The sequence below is a fragment of the Osmerus eperlanus genome, chromosome 2 (genome assembly GCF_963692335.1).
Source record: "Osmerus eperlanus chromosome 2, fOsmEpe2.1, whole genome shotgun sequence".
In the NCBI taxonomy this organism is placed as follows: Eukaryota; Metazoa; Chordata; class Actinopteri; order Osmeriformes; family Osmeridae; genus Osmerus; species Osmerus eperlanus.
In genome coordinates, this window is record NC_085019.1 from 20,963,936 (window position 1) to 20,974,616 (window position 10,681).

Below are 10,681 nucleotides of genomic sequence, written 5' to 3' on the forward strand. Positions count from 1 at the left end.
CTATCCTGCTCCTGTCACCTCTACCTGTCACCTCTACCTGTCACCTCTACCTGTCACCTCTACCTGTCACCTCTATCCTGCTCCCGTCACCTCTACCTGTCACATGTCATGTCCTTGTCGCCGACAGGTACCACTTCTGTGAGAAGTGCTTCAACGAGATCCAGGGAAACAGTGTCACCCTGGGGGACGACCCTGCACAGCCTCAGACGTGAGTACACACACACACACACAGCCACAACCTGGTCTTCTCTACTTCAGCCTGGCTCTGCTGGGGGAGGTTGTGTGAGGAGTTGCAGCCTGGTTCTGAGTGTTGGAAGGGTGTGGCTTCCATTTTTTGGGGGACCACCCCATTGGCCCAGTTATGGTGACACAGTCTTCTGATGTTTGTACATCGCTGCGGATAAAAGCGTCTTCCAAATGAATAACAAGTCCAACTATGAACGAAACGAAAAACACACAATAGAGCTCGGTGTTTGAATGACTTCAAGTAGTTTATTTAGAGTACTTATCAGACCCAGTTCTGGGGCTGCTGTTCCCTTGGTGGGCTTCATGGTCCGGTCACCTGCTGTACTAAGCCCCTCTCTGGTCCTCTCTGCCTCCAGGATGATCTGTAAAGACCAGTTTGAGAAGAAGAAGAACGACATGTTGGACCCTGAGCCGTGAGTGTTGTCATGACTCCTGGGCGTGTGGACGGGCGGAGCCATGGTGGAGGAGGCAGAGCAGGCTGAGATCCTGGTGTCTTAACCCTGATGTTCTCTCTCTTCCCCTCCTCCCTCCTCTCCTCCCTCCTCCAGGTTTGTTGAATGTAAGGACTGTGGAAGGAAGATGCACCAGATCTGCGTGCTGCACTATGATGTCATCTGGCCGTCGGGGTTAGTGCCACCCTCTCTCTCTTTTCTTTTCCCTCTCTCTTCTCGCTCTTCTCCTTCTCCCTCTCTCACTTTCTCTCACCCTCTCTCTTTCTCATCCTCCATCTCAGTCTTGCGATCCTTAATTTAGACGACTCGGATCTGTGTTTGAAAGATGAGTAAGCTGAAGGGTTTTGACGGTTCTCCTGACGTCTCTCCTGTGGTCTCTCCTGTGGTCTCTCCCCAGCTTCATCTGCGATAACTGTCTGAAGAAGTCGGGCAAGACGAGAAAGGAGAACAAGTTTGCAGCCAAGAGTAAGTCAGAGCCTCCGTCAAATAACAACAACCTTCCTTCTGTGTGATGAGACTCACAAACGAAACATAGTGATGATAATCCTAATCCGATATGTGTGTGTGTGCCGCCCTCCCCCCCCCCTCCCCCCAGGGTTGCAGACCACACGGCTGGGTATGTACATCGAGGACCGGGTGAACAAGTACCTGAAGAGGCAGAACCACCCGGAGGCGGGGGAGGTGTTCGTGCGGGTGGTGGCCAGCTCCGACAAGACGGTGGAGGTGAAGCCGGGCATGAGGACCAGGTAACACACCACGGAGGAGACGCGTGTGTTTGACGTGTTCTGTTTGTCAACATGCAAGCAGTTAGCATGAAAAATTGCATTTGTTAGGTTTTTATATATATATATATATATATATATATATATATATATATGGCTCAACATTAACATTTTTTGGCACTGGCCCCACCGGGCCAGTGGGTTTGAAACTTACTGGCCCCAAGACAATTTTTACTGGCCCCCCCTCCAAAAGTTGTAATTTATCATTGTTACAACAAAACCAAAGACTTATAAGTTGTGTTATTCTGTTAACATGTTTAACCATTTATTAAACACATCCTGGATATAAAAAGAACAAAAATGAAATCACATTCTAGTGATAAAAAATAAAAAGGTAATAGTCAGCAAAACAATTGACTTTTAACCTCAAACGGGACGTGCTCTCTTCCCTGCTGACAGCCATCTCTCTGCAAACCTCTGGTCCCTCAATGCTAATATATAAAAGCTTCCATAGCATTTCATCAGTATGATACTAAGTACCCAAGTCGACACCATTCTTCTGCTGCAGTTCAATAGCCTGGGGGAACGAGGCGAACGGCTGGCCCGTCTTAATTACGTGATATGCCGTTGTTATAAATCGTGCAATAACACGATGGGCATCTACATTTAAATTCCTGACCAGCATAGTCAACGGCCTGGAAGATGGATTGTCAACCATCCGCTTAGCTGTCACGCAAACCAGGTGCTGTCTGCTACTGCTAGCATGGCTGGTCAGGTATTGTTTTCGAAAATTGTCGGTGCCTCTGTAAAATGTAGAAATATCCACTTTTGTCTGCTTTAGACGGGAACATACGACAAACGACACAGTGCATCTTCGTTCCATAAAAAAGTTGCTTCCGTTTGAGCTCGTAGCTCTACTTTGCTGCCATCTTCACTTTATTGTCTCGCGCCAGTTGTTAAAAAATGTATCGAGATTAGAGAATTACAATTTGACAACCACTCGTCACTCCTCAACTCTTGATTTGCCAACTGTGCGCCCCACGAGCTGCAAAGTTATTTATGCATTTAGCAGATAGCAAAACATATGAAGGATGTTAACTTTTACAATGCAAATTTTTTTTTTCAATCAATAATTTGCAGTGGCCCGATCGGGCCAGTGAGTTGCTAGTTTAACTGTCCCGACGTTACTTTTTACTGGCCCCGGGCCATCGGGCCATCGTTATTGTCGAGCCCTGTATATAATTTGTATTCATTAATTTATTACACAGTTCTGTGAAAAAGTCTTCTTCTTTTTTTTTTTTTACACACTTTATCTTAAATATAGCTTTTTGTCTTCTGTATTCCTACTGCAGTATAAAAGGGCAGCGATTTTATTTTTTGTTAAGTCTTAATTTCATTGTCTTAATTTTTGTTTGTGCCTAAATCTTTTGCACAGTACTGCACATCTGTATATGCATGTTATTTAGTTTTTTCAAATGGTACATAAATAACACAGACACGATGGCGATACAAAAACAGTCGCCGTACATTAGATGTCTCATGAACAGGTGCTACATTTACATGTATGTTTTATTTGTGTGGAAGATCCATGTGTTGACAGCGTGTTCCTCACCACCAGGTTTGTGGACTCTGGGGAGATGATGGAGAGCTTCCCCTACAGAACCAAAGCACTTTTTGCCTTTGAGGAGATCGACGGCGTGGACGTTTGTTTCTTCGGCATGCACGTCCAGGAGTACGGCTCCGAGTGCTCCTACCCCAACACCAGGTAGGCCCCTCGGGCCCGGCCCCTCAGGCCCGCCCCCTCGGGCCCCGCCCCTCGGGCCCAGCACCCTCAGGCTCGCCGTGACCCCAACGCAGAAGCTCAGAGGTGGCGGCCTCTTTCTCATGCTTGTCTTATGCAAGCGGTCAGTTCCAGTATGATTCTAGACACGATACATGACATGAGACGTTCTTGTCAAAAGTCAGGACCCATAGACTCCGCCCTGCCCCCTCAAAAAAAAAAAAAAAAAAAAAACATACACACCAGGATACTGTGTTTATACAGGCTGTTTTTGAGATACGGTAGCCCTGACCATCTCCCTCTCTCTCCATCTGTCTCTTTCTCTCCCTCTCCCCCTCTCTCCCCCCTCCCTCCAGGCGGGTGTACATATCGTACCTGGACAGTATCCACTTCTTTAAGCCCCGCGGGTTGAGGACTGCCGTCTACCACGAGATCCTGATTGGCTACCTGGAGTATGTCAAGAAACTGGGGTAGGTGTTCAGAGCCACTCACACACACATACACCCTCACAAATGGACACTGCACGTTTTAATTTAATTACATGTCATCAAATAAAAAGAATCAAAACAAACTCCTGGTAACAATGTACCCCCCCCCCCCCTCCAGGTACGTGATGGGTCACATCTGGGCGTGTCCCCCCAGCGAGGGTGACGACTACATCTTCCACTGTCACCCCATGGACCAGAAGATCCCCAAGCCCAAGAGACTGCAGGAGTGGTACAAGAAGATGCTGGACAAGGCCTTCGCTGAGAGGATCCTGCACGACTACAAGGTCAGCATGGCGGGGAACCGCGGCAGTCTGGCTGGGTCACCGGCCGGATTCGAACTCAGGTCGCAGCGACCTGGGTTCGAATCCGGCCCTGGTTCTTTGCTGCATGTCTCTGTCTCTCTCTCTCTCCCCCGCCTTTCCTTTCATACTTAACTGTCAAAGCATAAAAATGAAAACAATATACTATCTGTGCTCAGTCACGGATCAAAAGTCTTGGGCACAAATAAAGACAAATTACAAGTAAAAGCAAAAATGCTTTAAGAATTAATGAAGACTGCACTTTTATACTTTTGGACTTTTGCACAGCACTGTATTTAAACAGTAAACAAAAGTATTCATAAATAAATCATTGACGGGTGATGTGTGTGTGTGTGTGTGTGTGCAGGACATCTTCAAACAGGCGACGGACGACCGCATCACCAGCGCCAACGAGCTGCCGTACTTCGAGGGCGACTTCTGGCCCAACGTGCTGGAGGAGAGCATCAAGGAGCTGGAGCAGGAGGAGGAGGAGCGCAAGAAGGAGGAGCACACAGCCTCCTGCGACACCCCTGAGGTGAGGAGAGGGAGGGAAAGACGGAGGGAGGGAGAGAGGGACCCTGGTGGGTGGAGGGAGAAATGGAGGGGGATTGCTATATATTAGGGGTGCAAAACCGATAAAATGTCAACCGCGGTTTTTCGGATCTACGACAAAAACACAACCTAACACCCTTTGTCCTTTCCCGTAACCTTTCCCGGAGAGTATCTGTCCAATCAGTCAGTATATCAATGACGAGTCACGTACTGGAAGGAGGTAGAGAGCTGTGTTGGTAACGTAGCAACTTTCTCGCTATATCTGGCGACTTTCCAAACCCTCCTGGCGACATTTATTGTCAAAAGCGACTACCGACAAATCTAGCGACTTTTTCCGGTGTTGTTGAAGACTTGCTGGTGTTTTGGAGACTGACGTGAAAGCACGGATCGTTTAGCAGTACTGTCCTCAACGAGCAGCGGGTGCTGCCGTGAGCTCCTCCGCGTCCCAAAGCCCTCACAGGCGGTCAGTCTCACTATAGCCTCGCGCAGCACCGCTACTTTCCTTACTGAGGAGTCGGCAACACTGGAGAGGCAAATCATAACGCATACGACGCACGTGTAAAGTATGCTGACGGTAATACATCTAACACAGTTGTTCTCAAACTTTTTACACCCCGTACCACCTCAGACAATCTTTGACTCTTCAAGTACCACCATTATGACCGACGTTAAAATACAGAAGCCTACCCTAGGGAGCTACACACAGTCCACGCAGGATGTTTGCATGCGCCACTACCCGGGAACAGTCAGGTAGTAGCGCGTGCCGACATTTATTTTTGTTACGAAACAAAAATATTACAGGAAAGGCAAAACTTTTTTTAAATCACATGATATCATGGTTAAGGTATTTAAATATTTCTGAGATTCCTAAGTGTACCACTAGATGGGGAGAGCCTTAGTTTGAGAACCACTGATCGAACATGATGGGGCATCTACGCCGGATATACAGAAAATACACCGAAAATACAGAGAGAACACTGAAATGGTAATGTTTTTCTCTTACCCCTAAGGTGCCAAACAAACCGAACCTAAACCGTGGGCTTGTTGAATTGTTGTACTCCTACTATATATTGATTAGTGCTGTCAGTTAAGCGTGTTATTAACGGCGTTAACGCAAACCCATTTTAAAGGCGTAAAAAAAAATTGTTGCAAGATTAACGTTCTTTTTGGCCTAGCAAACTTTGTAGTTTTTTTCACATGCTGTTGCAACAACTACTGACGTTAGAAAAACTACAACACCGGATCTAGCTAGACCGGAAACAAAACAACAGGCACGCCGCACATACTTGTTTGGGCTTGCGAGCCTGCTAAAGAGTAGTAGACTAACGTTACGTTTTGAGTGGATAGCGAGCGCGAGACGCCAAAATGGATGCCAATAAGATTCTGAATGGAAAGTTTACTTTTAAAAAGTTGCCAAATAGTTCCATTGACAAGACCAAATTGATCTGTGTGTTTTGTCGTTGTGAACTGAGCTATCATCGCAGCACGTCCAGTCTGAAATACCACTTAATGGCCAAGCACACAGCTGATGCGAATTCTCCGCCCCCTCGTCAAAGCCAGGCGATTGCAATGTTGTTTTCAATTTAAAAAAAACATTTGCACTAAGCAATCCGATCCACTTTTCCATGTTGATAAGAGAATTAAAATGAGAAAAAATAATGGGACAAAAATAAATCAAGGGACATTTAGAATAGATACAAATGTGCGATTAATTGCGATTAATCGCAAGTTAACTATGACATTAATGCGATTAATCGCGATTAAATATTTCAATAGTTTGACAGCACTAATATTGATACATAGTTTAATTCTATATACCATAATGATACCTTGTAGTAAAGTATTTGTTTTCATGTCTCACAAATGTATATGGCGACGTCTTGTCTTAACTCTGGGTCGCTGAGTCTCCTGTCTGCACAACAAGTGCGAGTAGCCCTCGGGCGCTAAACAGAGCGATTGACCCTTCCCCAGGGAACCCAGGCCGACACCAAGAACGCCAAGAAGAAGAACAACAAGAAGACCAATAAGAACAAGAGCAGCGTGAGCCGGGCCAGTAAGAAGAAGCCGGGGATGCCCAACGTGGCCAATGACCTCTCCCAGAAGCTGTACGCCACCCTGGAGAAGCACAAGGAGGTAGGGGCCTCAGGCTCTCCTGCTACTAAGGGGGCGAGGGGGTTTGAGCCGTAACAGGGCACTTGTTTTGGACTTGACATGGACACAGCTCTTCAGCACCCGTTTGTAAGGTTTTTTAGTTCCAGCTTTTTCCTTTTCTTTCACCTCCCCTTCTCTCTCTCTCCTCCTCCTCCCCCCCAGGTGTTCTTCGTCATCCACCTGCACGCGGGCCCCAGCGTCAACACCCTGCCCCCCATCATGGACCCCGACCCCCTGCTGACCTGCGACCTGATGGACGGCCGCGACGCCTTCCTGACGCTGGCGCGGGACAAGCACTGGGAGTTCAGCTCGCTGCGGCGCTGCAAGTGGAGCTCCATGTGCATGCTGGTGGAGCTGCACAACCAGGGCCAGGACCGCTTCGTCTACACCTGCAACGAGTGCAAGCACCACGTGGAGACACGCTGGCACTGCACCGTCTGCGAGGTGAGGATGGGGGGTGAGAGGGAGGGAGGCTGAGAGGGAGGGAGGCTGAGAGGGAGGGAGGCTGAGAGGGAGGGAGGCTGAGAGGGAGGGAGGCTGAGCGGGAGGGAGGCTGAGCGGGAGGGAGGCTGAGGGGGAGGGGAGGCTGAGGGGGAGGGGAGGCTGAGGGGGAAGGGAGGCTGAGGGGGAGGGAGGCTGAGGGGGAAGGGAGGCTGAGGGGGAAGGGAGGCTGAGGGGGAAGGGAGGCTGAGGGGGAGGGAGGCTGAGGGGGAAGGGAGGCTGAGCGGGAAGGGAGGCTGAGGGGGAAGGGAGGCTGAGGGGGAGGGAGGCTGAGGGGGAAGGGAGGCTGAGGGGGAAGGGAGGCTGAGGGGGAAGGGAGGCTGAGGGGGAGGGGAAGCTGAGGGGGAAGGGAAGCTGAGGGGGAAGGGAGGCTGAGGGGGAAGGGAGGCTGAGCGGGAGGGAGGCTGAGCGGGAGGGAGGCTGAGCGGGAGGGAGGCTGAGCGGGAGGGAGGCTGAGCGGGAGGGAGGCTGAGCGGGAGGGAGGCTGAGGGGGAAGGGAGGCTGAGGGGGAAGGGAGGCTGAGCGGGAGGGAGGCTGAGCGGGAGGGAGGCTGAGCGGGAGGGAGGCTGAGCGGGAGGGAGGCTGAGGGGGTTTGGTGGCATGAGGGGAGCAAACATTGTGTTCACGTTTTCCTACACACACACACACACTCATACAGATGCACACAGACACAGGAGCCTGTTGGTTGTGCCTCGCCGTAAAACAGCCCCCGGTTTACAAACCTGTCCTCCCCTCCTCCAGGACTTCGACCTCTGCATCAACTGCTACAACGCCAAGGGCCACGAGCACCAGATGGTGAAGTGGGGCCTGGGCCTGGACGACGACAGCAACAGCCAGGGCGGCGAGGCGTCCAAGTCGCCCCAGGAGAGCCGGCGCCTCAGCATCCAGCGCTGCATCCAGTCCCTGGTCCACGCCTGCCAGTGCCGCAACGCCAACTGCTCGCTGCCGTCCTGCCAGAAGATGAAGCGTGTGGTGCAGCACACCAAGGGCTGCAAGCGCAAGACCAACGGTGGCTGCCCCGTGTGCAAGCAGCTGATCGCCCTGTGCTGCTACCACGCCAAGCACTGCCAGGAGAACAAGTGCCCCGTGCCCTTCTGCCTCAACATCAAGCACAAGCTGAGGCAGCAGCAGCTGCAGCACCGCCTCCAGCAGGCGCAGATGATGCGGAGGAGGATGGCCACCATGGCGGGCAGAGGGGTGCCGCTGCCCTCGCCACCTACCTCAGCCGCCCCCGGCACGCCCACCTCGGCCCAGCAGCCCGGCACCCCCCAGACCCCCCAGCCCCTGCCCAGCCAGCCCCCAGGGCCCCCCAACGCAGGGGGCATGGCGTTGGGCTTTCCCAACAACGGGCGCAGCAGCCAGCCCCCCACGCCTGTCCCCCAGGGCAAGCCGGGGCCGCAGTCTTCCCCCCTCCATCAGCAGCAGTCGCCGCTGCCCAACATGCCCCCCCAGCAGCAGCCCCAGCCCCCCCAGCAACAGCAGGGGCCCCTGGCGGCCCACAAGGTGGCCATGCACATCGAGATGGTGGCCAAGGCCAAGCAACAGCAGCAGCAGCAGCAGCAACAACAACAACAGCAGCAGAACTACGCTATGAACGGGGTCCCCATGAACCACCCCCGAATGGTGGGGCCCATGCCTGTCCAGATGCAGATGATGGGGGGGCCCCGGGGCCCCCAGGTGATGCAGGCCATGCAGCAGGGTCAGTGGGGGCCGGGGATGCAGAACCCCCTCCCGGGAGGTCCCCAGGTCCCCCCCCAGCAGGGCCCCATGGTGCCCCAGCAGGCTCAGGGGGGCCCCACCTCCCAACAGGCGCAGCTCATGCAGAGGCCCATGATGCAGCATCCTCCTCCGCCCCAGCAGCAGGGCCTCCAGATGCCCGGGGCCATGCCCCCGCAGGGCCCCTCGCAGCCGGGGCCCCAGCAGCAGGGCATGCCCCGGATGCCGGGCAACATCGCGCCCAACGCCCTCCAGGACCTGCTGCGGACCCTCAAGTCGCCCAGCTCGCCCCAGCAGCAGCAGCAGGTCCTCAACATCCTCAAGTCCAACCCCCACCTCATGGCCGCTTTCATCAAGCAGAGGACAGCCAAGTACCAGGCCAGCCAGCCCCAACAACAGAGCCCCCAACAGCAGAACCCCCAGGCCATGCTGGGGCCGCAGCCAGGCATGCAGGCCATGCAGCCAGGCGTGGGGGTACAGAGGCCGGGCATGCCCCCCCAGCAGCAGCAGCAGGCCCCGCAGCAGCCGGGGCCCCAAGGCATGGCCCCCATGGGGCCCCAGGGCATGGCCCCCATGGGGCCCCAGGGCCAGCTGATGAATGGCAACCCCCAGCTGTACCGCCGGATGCAGCTCCGCATGCAGATACAGCAGCAGGCGCAGCAGCAGCAGGCGCAGCAGCAGGCGCAGCAGCAGCAGCAAGGAGGCATGCCCCCGGGCCAGTTCCCCCAGCAGCAGGGAGGAGCCACCTACACCCAGCTCCGCATGCAGCAGCAGATGATGCAAGGAAACGGGGGCCCCATGGGCCAGATCCCCCCCATGGCCCAGATGGGCCAGCCCGGCATGGGCATGGACGGGCCCCAGAACCTGCTGCAGCAGCGCATGCTTCAGCAGCAGCAGCTGCTGAAGCAGCAGATGGGCTCCCCGGCCCAGGCCAACGCCATGAGCCCCCAGCCCCACATGCTCCAGGGCCAGCCCCAGGGAGGACCTCACCTGCCCGGCCAGGGCATGGGCAGCGTCCTGGGCAACCAGGTGCGCTCTCCAGCCCCGGTGCCGTCGCCCTGTCCTCCCTCGCAGCCGCCCCCGCATTCCAGCCCCTCACCCCGCATCCATCCCTCGCCCCAGCACGGAGCCCTCCACGCCGGCTCGCCCCACCCTGGCCTGGCCGGGCCCATGCCGGGCTCCATGGAGCAGGGACACCTGGGCACTCCGGAGCAGAGCGCCATGCTGCCGCAGCTTAACACGCCGAGCCGAGGGGGGCTGAGCAGTGACATGAGTATGGTGGGCGACACCACGGGAGACACACTAGAGAAGTTTGTTGAAGGATTGTAGCATTTCACGACGTGAAGAAATGCCTTGTTCTGCGTTTTCACTGATAGCTTTTATACTGACTGGTGTAAAAAAAAAAAAAAAAAAAAAGTTTAAAAGAAATACAAAGAAATGAGTCAAATGAGGCCTATGGACTGTGAACATTTCCCTTAAACCAAGGGACTGCTATTTCCTCCAACACCCGGAAGGACTTAAATAATTGCTGTTTAAAGAGGATAATTAAGACACAAAGAATATATTTTTTGGTTCAGACCAGCCATGAAAGAGTTTTGTCCTGGTCTTTTTGTTGTTTTTATTTTGTTTTTCTTTCATTATGCTCTGGTATGGACCTTTTTTTATGAACCTTCTCAAAACAAAACAAAAAAAATGTTTCATTTTATTATTCAAAATCTTTTTTCTTTTTTTTTTTACCTTGTACCTTTGCAAAAATGAATAGCATTTTTTGTGT

The 10,681-nt window shown here is 53.1% G+C and overlaps 1 pseudogene; it reads left to right on the forward strand.

Moving 5' to 3' along the window:
* The window catches only part of LOC134035292 (CREB-binding protein-like), a 35,956-nt pseudogene extending 25,608 nt beyond the window's left edge, over window positions 1-10,348 (forward strand).
* The last annotated feature ends 333 nt before the right edge of the window (window positions 10,349-10,681 follow it).